Source organism: Thermobia domestica, chromosome 4, assembly GCF_964235325.1.
Source record: "Thermobia domestica chromosome 4, izTheDome1.hap1.1, whole genome shotgun sequence".
NCBI classification, from domain to species: domain Eukaryota; kingdom Metazoa; phylum Arthropoda; class Insecta; order Zygentoma; family Lepismatidae; genus Thermobia; species Thermobia domestica.
Window position 1 is genome coordinate 60,477,037 of NC_137457.1, and position 22,643 is coordinate 60,499,679.

Sequence of the window (22,643 nt, forward strand, 5' to 3'; positions counted from 1 at the left end):
TTTGTGGGAAGTGTGTAGGTAAAATGAGAAAGCGTTTTGAAAGAAGTGCGTTTCTCATTGAGAGTTCTCTCTCTCTCGATTTGAAAGAGAGTCTGCGACAGAAAAGTTATTGAACTATGTGTAAACTGCTTCCGTATAAAACCAAAGCTGATTTCCATCACTACGCAATAGATTCTTTGGTGAATGAAAGTATATGAAAGTTTATTCAAATATACGTAGTTGTACTCTTATATACAAATAAATAGTTTCTTGCAATGACTGTTATAATTGTGCAGACAATACAAGACATTGCGGTATTCTAAAACATTTACCTCCAAATTTCATGTACAAAATACCATTTTAATGATACTTCGAAACTTAATCTAAAGTAATATAAGCCTTAAGATTTTTTAAATATATATTCCTTATCGTAGAAATATATAACATATCTGTGCATACTACGTACTTATAGCACTGTAGTAATAATTATACTATGTAGATATTTTTATTTCTAGTTACTTATTATGAAGTACTTACACCATTAAAAATAATTATTGGCAAATTAGAAATGGGATACCATAAAATAATAACACCGAAGATATACAATAAATCCCCAATAACCCTCTTTCACGTTCAAATATAATGTGGCGGTCAAATTGACCTCTTAGTCCTTAGTGCGGGTTAGATTTTAGAGTCCTTCTTGTGTTAACCTTACCGCACAAACTAAAGTACAAATTTTTAGTCATAATGCAAAGTTTTGTATGACTTGAAGAGTATTCATGTACTTAATACATTTGTTGATATATGTACCTATAGTGTCAAAGATCTTTTGTTCGTAGTTGCTAAATATACGGTGTATCTCAAAATTCCCCTGACGTAGCGTAACTGTTATTATCATAGTTACAACAAAATGTAAGAGGAAAAACAGTTGCCAAACAGGATGTTTTCAACTTAAAGTGAAGGATCAATTTCGTAAAAGTGTGGTGAATAGAAGTCATGTTTTAAATGGGGGCTGGATATCAACACGTTAGCGTTACAGACAATAACTTCATTCACTTATGTTGTGGGTCCAGGCAAATGTGTGTCCATTTAACATCGGGTATATAAAGAGTGTACAACCCAAACGGCTAGTTCGATTGAAAAATCCCTTCACTTTAGATTGAAAACATCATATTTGACAACGGTTGTCCCTGCTACATTTTGTTGTAACTCTGATAGTAACCGAGTTACCCTATATCAGGAGACATTTGAGAAATCCTGTACACAAGGACATATGTTTGTTTCATCAGCACCGGAATAAAATTCTATCTGAAGTTCTAAACTGACTGTTGTTTTTAGAGTTATTGTGTAGCTTTCAGTATTTGAGACGAAGTGAGATTGACAGAATTTACAACTGTGGAGGGGAGTAAATTTCATTTCTTCACCTCAGAACTTTCAGCTGTACGCGATGCATAATAAACTATCAAATCAAATGCAGGACTAGTTACGGATTAAAAATAGTTTAGGTAACGCGAACATGCAAGTTGTGTCTTGAACTATCAAGCTGACGTGAAAAATCTTGTTTGAGCAATGCCAGTAGGAACATGTATAATCTTATCTGATTCTGAATTGTGGCCGTACAATAACTTGTTCATTTCGGTTTCACATGTGTTTCTGTGCAGATGTTTATGTCGTGTTGAGTGCTTAAGACTTAATACTTATTGTGGTTGCTGCAAGATAGTATTGTTCATCCTGTCAAGTGCTAATTTGGCCTACAAAGGTGTCACGAAGTGAATTAGAACAGTGCAATGTAGTAAAAGAAGCTAAAAGTCAACTTGACAAAAGCAGCTATACACATGTGGTGAAATTGCATTCTATTATCAGTGCATCCCAGAAAGAATGTTATCCCAAAGATGTAGAATCAGTTGTGATTTGTTAACTAGTGTTTGTGAACATCATAAAACTATTACTTGAAGAAGTATGAACATTATCAGACAAGTTGTTCTGATCCATTTAATTGTCACAAAAAAACAATCACTTTGGCTTTGCGAAAAGTAAGGGTTAATTTTACTAATTTAATTAATAAAAGCATTGATCTGTAAAGGTTATTCCTGGACAAAAAGTATGCGGTAATTGCAGAAATATACTTCGGATTTCCTTTAAATGCAAAGACGTGGGCGCATTTAGTGAACACGATGTATCTGTTTTAAACGAAACTGTGGAGTATCTTAATGTTACTTAGAGGATTAGGGGAATCAGCCCTATAATTCCATGCCATTCCGCCACACAGCAAGCCTGCATTGCTAAAGGAAAGCTTGACTCTGCAAGTACTGCACTGAAAAGATGAGAAACAAGAGGCTCATGATATGGATAACTTTCTTGATTTAATAAATGTTAAACTCCGAGGTAAAACCAACAGAAGAGAAAATGTATAATTGTTAACTTTAGTATCCTCATCGTGGAGGAGGAAACGGATTGTCGATGAATGTATTGAGAGTAAATATGCCATCCGGCAAACAGGGGAAGTTCTGAAGAATAAAGGAATTTTTATCTATTTCTGAATTGAGAAAGGAAAAACAGCTGAGTGAAGATACAATGGAAATAGTGACGAATTTCTACGTTCATGATGAATATTCCAGAGTTCTACATGGAAAAAGAGTGAGTATTTCAAAATATGTACACATTTAGAAGCGATTATTACTTGAGAATTTAAAAGAATTATACTCTTCATTTAAACATTAACATCCCAACATTAAAGTTGGATTTTCTAAATTTTGCACGCTACGTCCTAAGTGGTGTGTACTAGCATGTTCTGCTGGGACACATTCCGTGTGACTGTGTACAATACATAAAAACGTTATTCTCCTACTGCATGCATGTCATATAGAAGAGACATATCAAGACTTGACACGTCACCTGGTTTGTTTTGTGTACAGTCGGGATATCATGCTGAGGCATTGTTCCGAGTGTCCCTCCAGTGAAAATTTGAGGCAGCTTTTGATTGCAATATTCGAGGATTTTGATCCTGGGAAGGAAGTAAAATATTAACAGTGGGTATCAACGGACAGAACAGAATTGGTGAAAAGTACTGTCACACTGGACGACTATGTGACACTTTTGATACGAAAGCTTGAACAGCTTGTGTCACATGCATTTGTTTCCAAAGCACAGTCTCATTTTTTAAAGGACAGAAAGAAAAATCTTGAGCCAGGAAAAACAGCCGTCGTTCTGATGGACTACACTGAAAATTATTTCTACATAATTCAAGACGAAGTTCAAGGGTATCTCTGGTCTACTGATTCTTGTACCATACACCCAGCCTTACTATATACAAATCATCCTGGATCTGCAGACCTGACTATTTCTAGTTTGTGTGAGATATCAGATAACTTGGAACACGATGTTGCATTTGTTTATGAGATTCAGAAACAAGTAACTTCTTTTCTGAATGTGCAATTTCCACATGACATAAAGGTCCGGTGCAAAAACAATCACTGGATCTCGATCATATCATCAGTTCTCCCATCTAAGCCAAACATCGATTGGGACAAAGCGAATCAGTGCTGATCCAGATTTTAGTTCGATTTTTCATTTTACTGAAGAGAAGACATCTTCTCGAATGAATAGGGCGGACATCATCACTAATTCGTATCTTGGACGTTCTTACGATAACCATTGTTTTATTGAGTTAGCTTTGGATGAAGATGAAGAGGAAAATGATGTTGAAGTCAAGTTTATGCACCCTTTTTGGCCGGCTCCATCTTTTTACTGGCCTTCTGCAGGAAGAGACGACGTGTGCCATTTTCCGATATCCAATATTATTTGTTATATGTGCACACCATTTACTAAAGGTGCTGGAAAAGTATTTTATTTCTCAGATAAGGAGGTGCAGGAGGTACAGTCTGCGTTTTGCTTAAACGAAGTAGCAAGTTCATTCAGCCTCAAATAGTGAAATCCAATCACTGTGATTGGTATATGCTAAGGCAAGAAATTGATTGCATGCACAAGGAGTTTTGCGTATTTCTTTGGTTAGAAATTTTCAATTTAATGTAGTGGAAAAGTACAATCGTTATTTTTATTTCGTTTTGAAGACTAAAATGTAACTGTCGTAAATGTTGATAAAAATAAGTACGAAATTTAGTTTTGTTCTGTACTTTGTATTGGTCTTGTTACTATTTATAAATTACGTTTAATAAATTACATCTTCCAAATCGAAAAATAATTCGGTACTGCCCTCCAGTCTAAGTGTCATATAGCCTTCATTTCTACGTTATTACATTATTTAAAAGATAATGGACTGTAGATTTGGAAAATTATTTCAATTTTAACATTAAATTCACTTTGATTATATTAATAGTTCCGCAAACAGATCTTTATCTATAAAATTTCGAAAGTAAATGTTTCTAGCCTGGTTATCCCGATTTTCTCAATCCCCACACACTGAACAGAAACGAAACGTATACTTAGTAATTACTTGAGACCTGTGTGACTGAATCGAGCAATGATGTGCCAATACTTAGTTTGCATCAATGGCACTAACACTTTACAGATGACATGAGGAGCTGGCGCGTTGGCCTTGAAAGGTTAAACGAGAATTACAAACCGAAGCGTTCAAATATCTACAAAGTTTATTTTACAGTCTCTTAGAACATATCTTAAGGTTCAATTTTTAGAAAAAAGAGCGGCAAGGTGATTGGTCCGCCTCACAGCAATAATACTAATTATGTAAAATTAAACATTTACACAAATATAACTATTTTCAAGTGCAAGGGTGCATTTTCTCCCTTAATATTCAGCAATCTTGATAGTGTTTTTTATTAGCTCTATAGACTTATTAAACCGGCTAGAAATTTTCAAGTGATACATTGCTTAGATACTGAGATATGAATTTTTGCATTAAGCTCTACGAAATATTATATTGGCCTCGAGACCGACCGGGATGCCTGAAGTTCTGAAACTTTGATCTCGTATTACTTACAAACTATTAGGATTTAGGAAAAAAATGTACAGATCTTCATAGCTTTATAGTGTCAACAAGTACAAGAAGTTCCGTTAAAATCGGTGGGTGACATTTCGGATTTTCTTCTGGGTGATTTGACATGGAGTGTGCCATTGGTCATTTTCGGTGATTTTTATATATCACTCTCCCTCATCATGTAGTGATGAGCGCAAGAGTCTTGGTCTTGCAGTTTGTGCAAGAGCCTTGCGTGGGTGACCAAGACCAGATATCCGGATGCAAGACCAAGACCAAGGGGTGCAAGACCAACATCAAGACTCTTGCGTTGGAGTCTTGCGCAAGTACCAGTACTACTTGATATTTTATAGAATGTAATAAGGAAATAAAAAACATTATTGTGCCCTTTCACTTTAATTTCTTGAATTCAGTAATATTGCTGCTGGAAAGAGTGTGTTCGTAGCAGTTTATCCAATCCGTGTGAGTCGATCTGCCCCTGTAGCATATAGCTACAGTGTATCCATTTCTGAATCGGTTGTTAGCGTTTTCTGAAATTTACTGAGTTTCAAGCCACACAGGTCTTATTCCAATCAAAGCTTATTGCAAAAAAAGAATTGGCATTGATGCTGCATTACGATGTATTCCTGTGATTTTAGATTATCGGGATTACTTATCAGGAAGTAAATGATTAGCGTAAGAGTCTTGGTCTTGCAGTTTTTGGAAGAGTCTTGAAAGCAAGACCAGGATCAAGACCAGGTATTCCGATGCTAGACAAAGACCAAGACCAAGATCTTACTTGCAAGACCAAGACCAAGACTCTTGCACAAATACCGGTACTACTTGAATGTTCTTTATAGAATGTAAAAAGTGCGAAAATCTTTTACTTGAATTTCTTGGCTTTAGTGAAAATACAGCTGGATTGAATGTGTTTTCAGTTGTTTATGCAATGCGTCTGAGTCTTTGTTTAACTGTAGCATGTCCCTTTCTGGATCAGTTGATCGCGTTTTCTGTTATTATTTGTTTTCAAGCAACACAGGTGCCCTTATAATCAAAGCATATTGCACAAAAAGAGATGTGTCATTGGTGCTGGATTACAATGCATTCCTACATTTTTAAAGAATGAGGATTACTTATCGTGAAATCAGACACTTTTTATTCTACATGCATATGTTATCTGGAATAAAGTTAAACCTTTGGCCTTCGTGTTTGTAAAGTCTGTCCGCTCGACCTGGGATAAATATAGCAAAAGAGTGATTTGGACTACATTTCCTCTAGCAATCTGCTGACGAAACCCCACAAATGTCCAATAAGAAGGAACTTATAAAATAAACATCGCAAGTGGCGAGCGTAAAAGGTAAAATTTATGAGTACTTCGAACTTGTTGCGGGAAGTGTGGATCATTCCTATGGGATAAGAAATTATGCAAAAGAAATCAGAGAATAAAGTTGCAATAAAAATAAAAACAGAAACATTCCAGGGCAGAAATACACATCTTTATCAATTCATAGAAACGAAGCACAGGAACTATTAGCATTAAACCAGCAGTAAACTGGAAATATTTAAATTTTCTTTAAAATTGGTATGATTATAATCAACATTATTTTTTTCCTTTTTCACCTAAATTGCTAACCATATCATCATCATCATTATCGTCATTATAGCTATTCTGTCTTTATTGGCAGGTCACTTGCTCTAACTGAGAAACATCCATATACTATGGTCCTGGCTCTTAGCTAGTCTCTTCGTCTTAACGTAGCATTTTAATACCTTTCTTCAACTACAGCCTTCTTCGCCTCTCCCTGTTTTTCTTTCCACCAAACCCTTTAACACGTCCCTCGTTATACACTTCCACCTCAGCCAAAGTCCAAACCAGTTTCTCTTAATCCTATTAATTACACCTATTTGTTCTCCCTTACTGATACTATATTTAACATCGTTTCATATTCGTTTTCCGTTCAACCAAGCTAATTCTTTAATTTTTTTCTCCATGCCTACGTTTCGAAAGACTTCAATTTTCTCGTCGCTTTTCCGTAATGTGGATGTTTCTGCCCCATAGAGTACATATTAAAGCCGTAAAACAAAATCTCAAAATTTAATGGGAAGTTTGTGCAACACAATGATTAGCTAATCGAAGTTGAGAAAAAATGGTATTTCAGTATTCTGTACCGCCTTGGTTTTCATTCACCAGTGGCATACTGGTTTGACGGCATGGGCTCCTACTGACCTTATATAATATTATTGTTATTAATATTATTATAATTAGCAGTAGTAGCAGAAATAATAATAATCATAATAATAATAATAATACAAAATGTGCATAACAATTAACAAAAAGTTGTTTATGTGTTATCTCTCAAATTTAATTTTGAGCCAATCAAATTTTTCCACCGTAAATGAAATATACGGAAAAGAGGTAGATGTCAGATATTATGCAACGGCATGATGTAACATGTAAGGGCAGTGCGTTTGTAGTATAAGGACAATGTATGATTAATAGTGATTTATGTAGTGAGCAAGAGAATACCGTATATTTGTACAATATACCACTTTTCGGAGAACGGATTTATCTCAATGTAAAACTCAAACTTTGCATTGTCTTGAACAAAAGTAGTATCATGAATACCAGTCATAACAAACCCCCCTCTCCATATTTTTGACTAAAACAGAAGAATAGCACAAAATATTTACAACTCCAAAGTAGATTGAGTAATTGCACAGCACATAGGCATTTATGATCTTTTAAAATCATAAAAACTTACATCTAAAAATATTACAATGGGATTATACACAAAATATATTTATTGCATCTTAATCTCTAGTTTATAAGCTTTCATTTGACCTTTGAGTCGTGAAAGTCCGTTAATAATTAGTTTTAAAAATTCAATGAGAAGAAATATCTACAAATGCAGCATCTACTCTGGAACAGGTGATTTGTCACTGATTCATTTCCAGTACTAGCTCTGAGCGACAGAGAGGTTTGTGCAATAGAAACAGAGAGAGAATGATAACAGCGAAGTAACGGCGATATATTCTTCGCCTCCCATATACTTAACATTGGATTAACCGGCTAAGCATAGATCGGGGCGCTATATTCGTCGCTCAACTTTCCTCTCGTAACGGCCAGCTTTCAAGCGAATACTTGTTCGCCGATATATACTTCCTCGGCAAAGTTAGCATTTAGTTCCAAAACGCACCACATACATGGGCTAATATATCTCTCTCTTTCCTTTCCACCAACGTTTAGTAATACTTGAATATTAGAATTAAATCCTAAGTTGTAAGAAAAATTCTAAAAAATGGGTTGGAAACATTCTTTTTAACGTGTTTTTCCAGAATTGTTAAAATTACGAATTAAGCTTTGAAACTATTACCACTGAATTACCACCAAATAAGGTAAACATGATAATTTTTTCAACACGATAACTAACTTTGTCATCAGTGGCGTATTGGGGGGTGCTATTTTTAAAATCGTTATATTTCCGTTATTTATGAACTGATTTTCAAAATTCATACGGCAATCAATAGGGAAAAATACTATTTTTGGATGTATTGTAGGTTGCATAACTCTAAGGATACTAATTTGAATTTGTTCTATCTCCCTTGTTTATTAACCGATTTTCAAAATTCAAACGTATTTAATAGAGAAATAAATTCACTATTTTCGAATGCATTTCAGGTTGCATAACTCTAAGGATACTATTTTGAATTTTTTATATCTCCGTTGTTTATGTACCGATTTTCAAAATTCAAACGGCAATCAATAGAGAAAAAATTGCTAGCTATTAAATGTCTTGTAGGTTGAATACATTCGTATATTCGTACATGGTAGGTTACATACTCTAAGGATGTAATTTAAAACACTCAAATAACTTTCTTATTTATACATGGATTTTTAAAATTCAAATGGCATTGTGTTTTGTATGTCCAAAGGTCTTAGTTTTAGGGCTTTGTAACCATAAAACTTTTAAAATCAATTAACTTTAATTTACAACATACTTAATATTTCAAGTTTGGATATTGATAATGGAATCTTCTGCTAACTTCGTTCTCTATGGGAAACAATGATTTCTTGAATTCTGTCCACTGATCATAATTCAATCTGAATAGACAGCCGTTAGTATGAAAAACTACTTGGACTTCGGTTTGCACATTTTTCGAAATTACATTGAAATTATTAGTAAGTATAAACTTCTCTTGGGGATCCAAACTAACCACTCCATTTTTTACTTTAGAAAAGTTTTTCTAATCATTTTTGTTACTTTTTAGATGGATTTTTAAAGAACAGCTGGTGTATTTTATAACCATTAGAAAGATCTTTCATTCCATCATATCTCATAAACAGTTTCTCAGTTTTCGTCTCTTTTAAAACTCGATCAGTTTCTTAATTATATCTCTGTGGCAATAAGGATTTATATTTCTCATTTAGACGTACTAATACCCATTCTCCAGTGTATTTTGTTTGTATAAATTTCCATGAGGTTATTTCGTATGATTTTTCTTCTTCCAGATCTTGCAATTTAACAAGCTTATCATGTTAATAATGTTTTTCTTGTTTAATTTTGAGGCCATTTGTCATTTATTGTATAAAACTTTTAAAAAATTGTTCATTTTTGTAGTTCCTTATATATATAGTTAGTTCTATCAACAATATATTTTATATGTCCGTTTGTTAATTCTCCATTCATTACTTTAATAACATTAAGCTCATCCTTAAACATAGCAATTTGAGTAACCATATTCTTGTAATACTCTTTCTTCGAGGCTATATTAAATCGTGTAAATAAACCAGTGATAACGGCAGAAGCAGATGAAAATGCTGTTGTAAAAATCGAATAAACTGCAACACGAATAAATTTATTTATAAACTCTGTAGAAGCAGAAAGCAGTATCGAAAATGCAATAAGAGTAACATAAATACATTTTAATCTCTTTAATTTCCTCTTATTTTTCGCTAGTAAGTTTTGAAGTGTTAATAGTGTACCCTCAATTAATGCAATTACATTCTCTCGTGGAATGTTATCTGGAATATTCATTTTATTAAATAAGTTTTTATGATCATTTTTAAATTATCGGTTTCATAAAATAAACAAAGTGGAACGTTTCGTTCCTAGTAAACACAATTCATCATTCATCTTAGCTTTTTCACAAGTGGAACGTTTCGTTCCTAGTAAACACAATTCATCATTCATCTTAGCTTAAACACGTTTCTGTCCTATTCATCATTCATCTTAGCTTTAACACGAGTGGAAAGTTTCGGTCCTATTAAACACAATTCATCTTAGCTTAAACACAAGTTGAACGTTTCTGTCCTATTCATCATTCATCTTGGCTTCAACACAAGTGGAAAGTTTTGATCCTATTAAACACAATTCATCTTAGCTTAAACACAAGTGGAACGTTTCGCTCCTTTTAAACAAATTATTTTAGTTATCTAGCTTAAACACAAGTGGAACGTTTCGTTCCGTTTTGTACTGTTTGAATCACAATCTGTTTATCTTCTTGGTCTATATATGTTCTTATGATATTACCATAAAAACTCTAACAAACTAAACAATTCATTTATATCTTCTCGATTATTTTTTTCTTTTTGAACATCATATTCAAGGTTTTTCTTGCCAATCATTACAACATAACAAATCGTTTTATCTCGTACATAGCTTTCAAAATTAACAGTTAATTTCAAATTGGTTCTATCATTTACAGTAACTGATTTATGCTTACTTGTGTTAATCACAAACATCGGTCTATTTTCTTAAAACTCTTTAGGATAATAAAGCATCTCAGTATTTCCAATTGTAACTCTCTTGTATATCGTATACATTTCGTAAGCTTTGAGATAGTTATGCTTTTCAAAATATAAGTTCAAAGATTCTAAAGAAAAGACTCATTTCTAGAATTACGAAAATGGATATTCTGTACTTTACAATGATCAAAATAGCCTGAATCTTTTTCTTGATTATCATTCCTATCAGTTTGGAAAGTGCAATTACAAAATTAGGCATATCAAATTCACTTGAGTTAAATTGTATGTTTAGATCAAATTCCAAATATTTACCTGTAACTGATTTTTATAAACATTGATATGTGTTCAAGAAAATAAGAATTTTACCTCTTTTAATATGTTAGTTTTTAGCAAGGAAGCATAGTTAGGTTCATAATTATCAATAGGCACTCTCAACTCCATATTTGTAATCTTAACTTTACCTGGATGTGGTTGATCATTCTCATACGTTCCATCCTGCTTTTTAGTTTTCCAAAGAGCAAATGCATTTACATCAGAACCACTTCTTTTAAATGTATATTTCAGTCCTCCTTTCCACATAATATCTTTATAATCAGAACAAAATCCTTGTAAAAGTCTTAGTAAAAATACTAATTCTTCATTTGTTCTTCGCCATGTAGTTCCTTCCCATCCACATTCATCATAATGATTTGCTTCTGGTTTTGAAATTGTACATGTGTTTACAGCTGTCGAAGTTAAACTAGGAGAATCTATAATGCCCAATATTTGTCCATGTTTACTAACTTGTATTTGAGAAAACAGATGTAGGAAGAAGTTATTAAGAAGTCTAGTATTTGGCCAGCAGTATATTCTCCATTAGCATCTCTACCTCTACTTTCGAAAGTTACATAAATATCGGCATAATAAGGATTAACGAACCCATCCCCAAAATCTATATCAAACTCAATAGATCTGTCTGGTTTATTTAAATTTTCGATTGTTTTTTGATTAGGTTTAAAGGATTGTAATTCATATGACTCTATTTATCCATATTTATTGTAAAGAAAAAATATTGATATTGTTTCATGAGTTCAACCAATAAAACAAACTTAAATATAACTTCTCCAATTATCCTTATTTCTATTCGCCTGATTAATGATTTCTGAAAAAAACTATATACATCTGTAAACATTTTTAATACTACAATACATAAATGCCCACAGATTACCTCGTTAAAATGTTGTATACGATTGCTACTGTACTCTATATTATAACGAAGGTATTTTACGAGTGTCCTTAGGAGATTACCTCCGAATGAATCAAATACATACTTTTTATTTCCTTCTTTCCAATAACAAATCCAATGAGTTCCTATATTTTTAGTCGTATCAAAATTAACAATAGCACACTCATTCTTCTCTGGTTGTTTAGGTACTTCATCACTCATAAAGTTTTTACCTCTTAAGTTTTCTTTATCCTAAGCTGCTTTACAAGATGAATTAGATATATGTTACTTAAGGCTTTGAATTTTTTCTTTACTGTTTTGGGCTTCAAGTTTTTTGGAAGCTTACCACCTTCTTTCTCTTCCATTGCTAAGTTATGTCTCTTTTGTTCTTCTAATTCTGCTTTATTCTTTTTCACATCTTCTACCGTTTTGACTACAGTAGCAACTCCAGCAGTAGCAAAACCAAGAGCACCTATTAAAGATAGAATGGTTGGAATAGCAAATATAAAACCTCCATAGTGAACTTTATTATCATTTGCCCTTATTTCTTTGTTCAGTTTCTTAACTGGAGGTATAGAAGGGCTAAGTGCATTTTTGTACCTTCTTTCACCTTTTAGCTTTATCATTTATCTGTTTCTTAGTTAAAATATGATCAATATGTAATTGTTCATGTTCCTCGTTAGGAATTGTAAATGTAAAACTACTTAACTTCATATTTATATTTATTATAAAACTTTTATGGAAAAAACATCAAAAATAAACACAGTACCTATAAACCTAAAAAAAAACCCTGAATTTTGCATTCATGGCCAAGGCAGTTCCCAGAGCTGGCGTTCTGTTATCAAGTTTGCATCTTTCGTGAAAACTCTTTCCCATGCTTTATTTTCTAATTCTTTGTCTGCAATATGTCTAGAAGCTATATCTTTATTATCTCTGTAGTAAATATCATGTTCTTTACAAGCTTGATCTAATGGATTAATACCTTTACTTCATCTTTCTAATCTTTCTTGCAGCTTCGTAAAAGGCCCGCAAAATTCATAGCCTGGAATATGCAACTCTGGTATCCCCTTCATGTTTAAAATCCTCTTCATTAATCCTTTTCCATATTCTCACTATTCCAAAATTTTGGTGGTAACGTATTCAATATCCTTATCAAATAAACTATGCCCTTTGGATCATTTGGAATAAATTGTGTGAGTCTAGAATTAATAATATCCATTGTGCCTAGTTTCTCATTATAAAAGTTTTCATTTCCAGCTTTTTCTTCTCCATCTATAATTATTAACCTATCTATTAATTTTCTCATATCATCCATCCATATGTATTCTGTAGGTAATCCGTTGTATATTTTTATTCTTTCTTCAGACTTTGGTGTTTTCATTCTTGGTGGTGTTGGTTCAAGTGTTGGTATTATATATCTTTCCCAAATAGGTTTTATAATTTCTTTGTATTTTTCACTTCTACTAGACCGTTGTTTTGTTGTATTTGGATCATTCTTATAAAATACTACATTAAAATCAACAACTATTTTTGCATATTTTTCTAGATCATCTTCATTGTAGTTTTTTTTGGATTATGTATTGTTAGTAATTCCCATAAGCCTGTATAATGTCGATTATTAATAACTAAATTATTACCATGAATTTTAACTTCCGTATCCCCAATCATATGTACGATTTTTCCATCATCATATGGTTGAATTCCAAAACTTTTATCATCTATAGTTGCAGAATATCTCGAAGCAATCTTACCAAAATGGGTACCTGGTAAAGATTCTATTCCTTCTACTTTATATTTAACTTGCTTTTTCATATGTTTTATTTCTTCTGTTATAGGTGTATCGCTTTCACTTATTGAACTCTCATACATAGGACGTGTTACTATTAATCTTGAATCTACTTTCGCGCTTTAATTTACAACTGGAACTAACCCTTGAATTAAATTTTTATTTTCTTCTGCTCCTTTTGAAAAAAATTGCCCCAAACCTTCAATTGCATCTATAACAGGTTGATCTTGCCCTTTATATTTTCTATATTTACTTCGATTAGCTTGTTTAATTTAATTGAACCTTTTAGCAAGTTCTTCTTTTAATTTTATATATTTCTTAGCTTCAGCAGCATGTAACTGACTCGTTTATTATATAAAGAAAAAATAAAAAAAACATAACCTAATGTAACAACATACACGTATAAGCATGTTTATCTATGTTTAATTTACAGTTTTAAAAAGTGTTTAATTTTATTTCTGTATTTGCCATTAGTCATTTTCCTAGTCATATATATTGTTAAGAAAAATGCTCTTTTTCCAACACTTATTGCATAAATATTATAATTTTTCAAACGACATATCACATGCAACAAATTCATCATATATATGTCTTAAATCCACTTTGTCCTGCCTAAAGATACAAAGAAACTTTAAGTTGCCTCTTACTAGTTGATTTGGTACTTTAGAATATGTTTGTCCAAGATAGAGACAGTTTACACCTTTATGTCTACCTCGAGTAAAATATTCTCTAACATGATTTTGTTGTTCTAAAATGAAATCATCAAACACTACCACAGAATCGTTCTCACAGTCATCTAATGGAATAATCTCTTCGTTGTTTCCTTTTACTATTGCAATTGTCTTATTAATATTACATTTTACATCTCGAAAAAGTTGTATTAGCTGTCGGTATTTAGGTTGATGTAGGCTTTTAGAAAAGATATAAACATTTGCATATTTTAACCATTCAGGTGCTAACAGAAAATTATCAATCATTAATGTTGTTTTACCACAACCACTAGGCCCAACTATTAGATATCTTATATCATCAGGTAACAACACACCGTTTCTCTTTTTCTTTGTGGTTTTTTCTGTTAGTCTTACTTTAATATCCCAATTATCCATTTTTTATTTATTATATAATAAATGAAAGTATTTAATTTAAACGGTTATTCATCTATATTAAACATGTCTTTGCATTATCCATTTGAAAACAACTTAGAAATAGCTCTTGTAGGATTTTATACAACATACTTAACTCCATTTTGTCGTAACAAACCTAACTATCCTATTCTTAAAAAACAACTCATAGTTCAACTTGGTCAATATAATTTAAAAGAATTAGAAGAATATATTAAATCAAATCTTCCATACTTCAAGGATGCTTTTTAAAATATTAAATTTACTGAGGACAGGGAATATTTTTAGGATATTTACAGAATTAAAATATTTAGCGAGCATTGTGATATAATATTAGATACCATTAATACTGTATTAGGTTATAGTGAGAACAACTTGGCTATTAACATAGAACATGTTGGAGATAAAATACCAAATTTTCATCCATTTGATACTATAAATATTCACTGTGATTTAGCAGAAGGTATGATTTAAAAACATAATGATACAACACAAAACGAAACAGATTTAATTCCAACGTTTAGAATAAATGCCGAATTTAGAGAGCCAATTATATACGAGACTATAGAAAAAATATTTTCCCAATAAATCACAACAAATTTAATAATTTCAAAGTTTCAATTCGAGATGAGAATGGTGATTTGATTGATTTTGGTGGAGCTCGTATAACTGTTCTTCTCGCTCTTAAATAGATTTAAAGTTTGTATATAATAAATATGGATATCTTTGGTAATGTTAAAAGTAGGAACAATGGTGTCATTAGTGATCTAGATAAAGTTTTTACATCAAATAATAGAACATGGGTTTATTTTAAAAACGAAAAGACTTCTTAATGTAGCTGATGCTATTGACCAACAAGATGTAGTAACTTTTCATCAGCTTGAACCAATAAATTCTCAATTAGAAAGTGATAGAAACAAATTTGAAGATGTATTAAAATCATTACCAAACACATACATAAAGATAGATATTGTTAATGCCTTGAGGAAAGAATATAGGAAGAAATCCAAAAGACTAATAATAATATAGTTCTTTTGTTTAGTGCAAAGGTTCCTATATTAGAGTTCAATAAATACAAAGCAGAAATGTCATCGAAGTTAGAGAATGTTGTTAGAAAGAATGATATAGATAAATTTGTTACAAAAGAAGATTTCCAAAAATGAAACAATAAGCAAATATGTTCATTATGAAGAAAGAAACTATAAATCTATTATGCCGATTGAGAACTAAGAATGTTAAAGACCCAATCTTTAGAATATGTAATCTATCGAATGCTTATAAGTTTCTCTATAATGGGAAAATAATGCATATGTAATTAAGTTTGGATAAATACTATTTACATATATTTTTAACGATACTTTAGTCGAAACGTTTCCTTTAGACGTTAAAACTGGTGACATAATTACGTTTCAAGGAGATAAAAATTCAGCTTTCGAAGAAGGACAATTACTATTTGTTATTATGTACGTAGAAAGAGAACTTAAATGATTTTCTATATAATAAAAAGGATGTATTGTGTTAAGTGCAAGAAATCAACAGACACGAAGAAAAATACCATTAGAATAGAACAAAGAATGTAAAATATATTAAGAAAGGCATTTGTTCTATATGTGGTGTTACAGAAACTCGATTCGTTAAAAAAGATTGACTAGAAGAAGGTAAAGGTATTAGAGAAACATTATAGAAGAAATTCACAAATCTTCCAGAAAGAATTATCTTAGGTTAAGTGTTATTACTAAAGGTATAGATGACTTATGGCAAGCTGATCTTGTAGAAATGAATAATGATGTGTTAAAAGGTGTCTTCAAGTTAAATAAAGGCTATAAGTATTTGATAACGATTATTGATGTCTTTTCGAAATATGCTGTCTGCTCCCGTTAAAGATAAGAGTTGTAAAAATTTTACATAAACGTTTGAACCAATATTAAAAATTAGAAAACCTAATTACTTACAAACAGATCAGGGCAAAGAGTTTCACAATAAGGAATTTAAGAAGATGATGGAGGTAAATAAGATTAAACATTACTCATCCTATAGAGGTAAGAAAGTTTCTGTTGTTGAAAGATTCAATAGAACACTTAAACAAAACATGTGGAAGAAGTATACAACACAAGGAATTTATAAATGGATAGAAATATTACCAACACTAGTTAGTGAGTATAATAATCAGCTACATAGAACAATTGGTTTGAAGACTATAGAAGTTAACAAGAAGAATGAACGAACAATAATGGAGAAAGTTTATCAAAAATAATGTAAGCGTGTTAAACCCAAATACAAATTTGGCGATTATGTTCGTATAAGTAAATCGAAAGGATTATTTGAGAAAGGATATACAACTAACTGCCCAACAGAAGTATTTGTTATTAGGGAAGTTATTCTATTTAATCCACCTACGTATAGAATTAAAGATTTAGAAGAAGAGGATGTGCAAGGTAGATTTTACAAACCAGAACTATTAAAGATGGACCATATAGATGAATACTTGGTGAAAAAAGTATTGGGAAAGAAAGGTAACAAAGTATACTATAAACGGCTAGGATTTGATGATTCACATAATAGTTGGATAGATAAAAGTAATGTTCTAGGGTAAATATAAATGTTATCTTTTATGATTATTATTCCATAAAAGGCTGGTATATTATAATAACAAACTAAGTGGACCGAATTCGGACTACTTTTGAAAACTCATCTTACACAGTAACGAAAGAAACTTCATCCTTTTAATTCTAGGAACTTTATTAAAGCAACTTACAAAATAAAACTTGCAGATAGCGAGGAAAAATAAGTTAAAAAATTATTTTCTAAACAATAAATATGAGTACTATGGATAGTTCTCTTATTTTAAACGATATTTGTTACGAAGAGATTAAAGACAATTATTGGTATAGTATTATTGGTGATTTCAAATTGATTATAGATAAGAGTAGAGGATATTTCAATGCTACTAAGTTGTGTCAAAATGGGGGAAATAATTTAAACATTGGACCAGGTTACTTAAATCAAATGATCTCCTACGATATTATAACAAGAAATTAGGTGGCCCAGATCTGCACAACCAAAACTCATTTTACATAGTTGAGTCAAAAGGAACAAATAAATAAGATCTATTAGTATCAGGAACATATGTAAGAAAGAATTAATATTGAATATCTCGTTTTGGATTTCAGATGAGTGTTATGATAGGTGCTACAATATAAATGAAGATTAGTTCACACAAAACTTTAAACAGATTCAAAAAAACCAAAAAGAGTTGCAAATAAGAGTAGGGAAAACAGGACAAACAATGGAGAGATTGAGAATTCAAAACGAGGGCTTAAAAGAAATTGCAGCACCATATACAGACGATGATTCAAAAGATAATTGCCTAATCATATACAAGAAGAACAAACTTAATGATCCTTTCCCTTATTATGCTATCAGATGCCAAAAGAGAAGCCCATATAAGCCTCTCAATGAAGCAGAAAAATATCCGAATCATGAGAAAATATACGAAAAGTTTAGAGATCCTAACAGTATTAAGTTATTCAACCTAATGCAGCAAGAACTAGATATTCGTAAAGGTAAGGGTAATGAGTTTTTGACATCCCTATCAAAAGAAGATTTGGTTAAAGAAATTGATGGTTTATATGATCGGTTAATATCTAATCCTATGTAGAAACATAATTCGTATTGATGAAAGATTTTCTATATAATAAAAATGGAGAAACATTTTGATTTATTACATGATAGACTTAGAGTAATTCACGAAGATCTTAAACTCTTAGCAACACTATTAGAAAAACAAATATTATTAAAAGAAAAGGAGATGATATTAAAAGAAAAAGAGAATGCAGAACACTCACAAGAATCAATTGGGGTAGTGAAAGTGAAAATGATAATGATGGTTACGAAGGTTATGATGAACTAGATTTTTCTTAAGTCGCAGCAGTGCTCTATGAATTATTTATATAAAAACCATGTAACGAGTGAAAATGGATTAGTAGCTTTAATGGGGTTATTTCCATTAAAGTCCTGTCTTAATAGAATAGGTAATAAACATCATAATTTTCAGTATTAGCTGTTGTATTAGATAAAGAAAATGATTACATTTTTCCCTATTTTCTATAATACAAGGGGATGGCTTTGGTACTTGCTGCTAAGCCTATATTCGACAACGTATGTATTTATTTAAATATCAAAGACAAAATTAATTTTAGTAAATCATTAAACATGCTAGATCATTTTTTAAAAAAATAATCAACAGGAAACAATAAAGAATTAGAGCGCTTTATATTAAAATCTAATGCTATGGATCTTCCTTCTAATATACTAGAAACGTTAACTGAAGGACAATGGAATACAATTTCTACAGGTAATTTGTCCGAAGATTGGATGAGAAGATACGATGATAAAATTAACTTTGATCTAATAGCAGAGCATCAATGTCTTTAAGGTGATTTTATAAGAGATAATGATGATAGATTTGACTTTTATGCGTTATCATATCATCAAGAGTTATCAGAGGCTATTATGAGGGAATATGCTGACAAGATAGACTGCTGGATAATAGCAGAATATTGTAATAGTAGAACTAATAAACTATCTGAATCATTCATGGGAGAATTTAAAAACAAAGCTTATTGGGAAGGATACACAAATGTAGAAATACCAAGAAATTTATATTATTAAATCGATAATGAATTAATTTTCATTAGCTCAATAATAGCTTTGATGGGTTGTTACCATGAAAGCAATGTTCTAATACAATCTGCTAATAAACATCGAGATTTCCTAGGTCACATCAATATTAGCTGTTGTATTGGATAACGAAAATGATTAAAATTATTTTTATAGAATAAAAACAATATAGTAATTATGAGTAATTTAATTAAACATACAATAATTGAATTGAAAAAAACTTATGTAAAGGAAAGGGGATAAAAGGATATTCCCGATTAAGAAAATCAGAACTCATAGACATTATTAAACAGCATGAAGATGAACAAAACAGATTAAACTTTAACCAAACATTTCCTTTTCAAGAAGACATTTTTGAAAAACCAAAACCTAAGACATTAAGTAGGAAAAATCTTTAAAAGTGTTCCCATTTAAAAAAGAGATTTTTGAAGAACCGAAGCCTAAAAGAGTGAATATAAATGTTGAACTAAAAGAAACTTTATTTAAATATAGATTACAAACTTTCAAAATAAAAAACACAGGTGGATATAGAGATCCTTCCAAATTCCTACGTTCAATTAGCAAGCCAGTTGAAAGTATGATTAAAAATGGGTTTAGATATTTTAATGCACTTAAGGTAAATGTGTCATTCACATGTAGCTTCAAAAAGATAAACAGATTAAGGAACATAATTTTAAAACATCAAATGATGTTATTCTTCAATTCACCGATCTAAATGAATATTATAAAAATGCAACTACAAAAATTAGGGCAGAGATGGAAGAGTTTCAAGGAAAGGGTTCAGGTTGGACTTTGCATTCTGTTGACTATCTCGAGCTAAGGATTAACAAATACGTAGCAATGAATGTATCATCATATATAGAACTTCTAGAAACAATTAAAAGAAGAAAGGCATGCATTAATATTAAAAACAAAGATCAAGATTGCTTCTTATGATCTGTTCTAAGAGCATTACACCCTGTTAATAGAGATCCACAAAAAGTTCCTAGCCAATATGAGCAAGAATTGGATAAATATTTTAAAAATATTTCCTTTCCTGTACAGATTACTGATATAGCAAAATTTGATAACAGAGCTAATATATCTATCGGTGTCTTTACTATAGATGATAATGAAAAGATCTACCCACTTAGAATACCTAAAGAAAGAAAACAAAATCATTTTCGTCTTTTATATTTAAAGAAAAGAGTTTAAACACATTACTGTTTGATTAAAGATTTATGGAAGCTTATTGGAAGTCAAATAACAAAAGATGAACATAAGAGATTTTTATGTGAGGGATGTTTAGTTAAGCATTTTAAATCAGAAGAATTATTAAAACAACATAAAGAATACTTTGGTTTACATTCTGCTGCTAAGATCATTTTACCTAGAGAATGGAATAAGATATTAGAATTTGTAAATGATAAACGTTCTTTAAGAATACTATTCACAATAATAGCAGACATAGAATCAATACTAAGAAGAATAAGTTCATGTCAACCTGATCCAGAAAGATCCTACTCAAATGCTTACCAACTACATGAACCTAGTAGTTTTACTTACTATGTAGAAAGCACTTTGGAATCCTACAAAATTGAACCAGTAGAATAAGTAGGAGATAATATAGCAGATGAGCTTATAAAAAGGTTAACAGAAGAAGCAATTAAATACCAAAAATATATGATACATATACACCTATGACTCCATTATCTGAGGAAGAAGAAGAGATATATGAATGAGCTACAATATATCATATTTGTGAAGGTAGTCTTGAAGCTCCACCACGTTTATTAGTGAAGAAAATAGAAAGGTTAAAGATTAAAATTGAGTATAAAAAAACGAAAATAAAAGAAGGTGCGATACACTTGGAAGAAGAACACTATCTCAAAATAGAAGACGAGGAGAATTACAGCATAACAGAAATAAAAGAGCAGAGGAACGAGATAAAAGAAGTCCTAGTAGAATGTAAGGAAGAATATAAAAAGCTTAAAAATAGTAGAGATGCATGTAAAACAAAAGTACACGATCATGGTCATTTAACAGGTAAATTTAGAGGTGTTGCTCATTCATATTGTAATATAAAATATACAAATACAAGATTTATTCCTGTATATTTCCACAATCTCTCTAGGTACGATGCGCATTTATTTATAAAAAAGTTTAGGAGGTGGAAATTAGAAAGAAAAAATAGATGTAATATCTAACACTGAAGGAAACTACATTATATCCTCAAAAACTATTCGGTATAAGGATGCAAAAGGAAAAGATAGATCTATCAAGTTTAGATTCAATGATTCATTCAGTTTTTTACTAAAAGGTTTAGCAGAGTTAACAAAGAATTTAAAGCTAGAACAATTTCGAGAAACATCAGTTTTTTTTTCAAATACGAATCAGCTTGAATTAGTTCGTACTAAAGGTGATTATTCATTTGATCTTGTTGATTCTAAGGAAAAGTTTGAAGAGCCTGTTCCATTATCTCCAGACAAATTTACAAACAGATTATCAGGAGAAAAAATGAGTCCTGAGCGTCATAAGCATCATGTACGAGTCTGTGAAGAGTTTGATTTAAACACAATAAAAGAATATACTCATTTTTATAATAAGACAAATGTTCTTCAACTAACAGATGTTATTGAAAATTTCTGACATACAGCGCTTAACACATATAAATTAGATCCAGCATGGTATCTTACTGGTCCTTGGTTTTTCTGGGATGCAATGATAAAGATAACGAAACAAAAATTAGAATTATTGACTATGACAAATTACTATTTATAGAGAAAGGTATAAGAGGTGGAATTTCTCAATGTTCAAACCGATATGCAGTTGATAATAATAAATACTTAGATAACTTTTTTAAAAAAATAAGCTCTTATATAACCTACATGGATGCAAATAACGAGTATGGTTGGGAAATGAATCATCACATGCCGTATGGAGATTTTCAATGGATATATGTTAATAAGTATAATGAGAAATACTTAGCAAAAACAATACTACAAAAAATAATTATGAAAATTTTTATACTTTAGAAGTCGACTTAGAATACCCAAAGAAACTCCGTAAGAAACATTCAGATTTTCCCTTAGGTCCAGAAAACTACATTAATAACAAAAAGCTTCCAAAGTTATTGACAACTCTATATGATAAAGAGCATTAAATACTACACTATCAAAATCTTAAATTCTATTTGTCACAAGGAATGAAACTTAAAA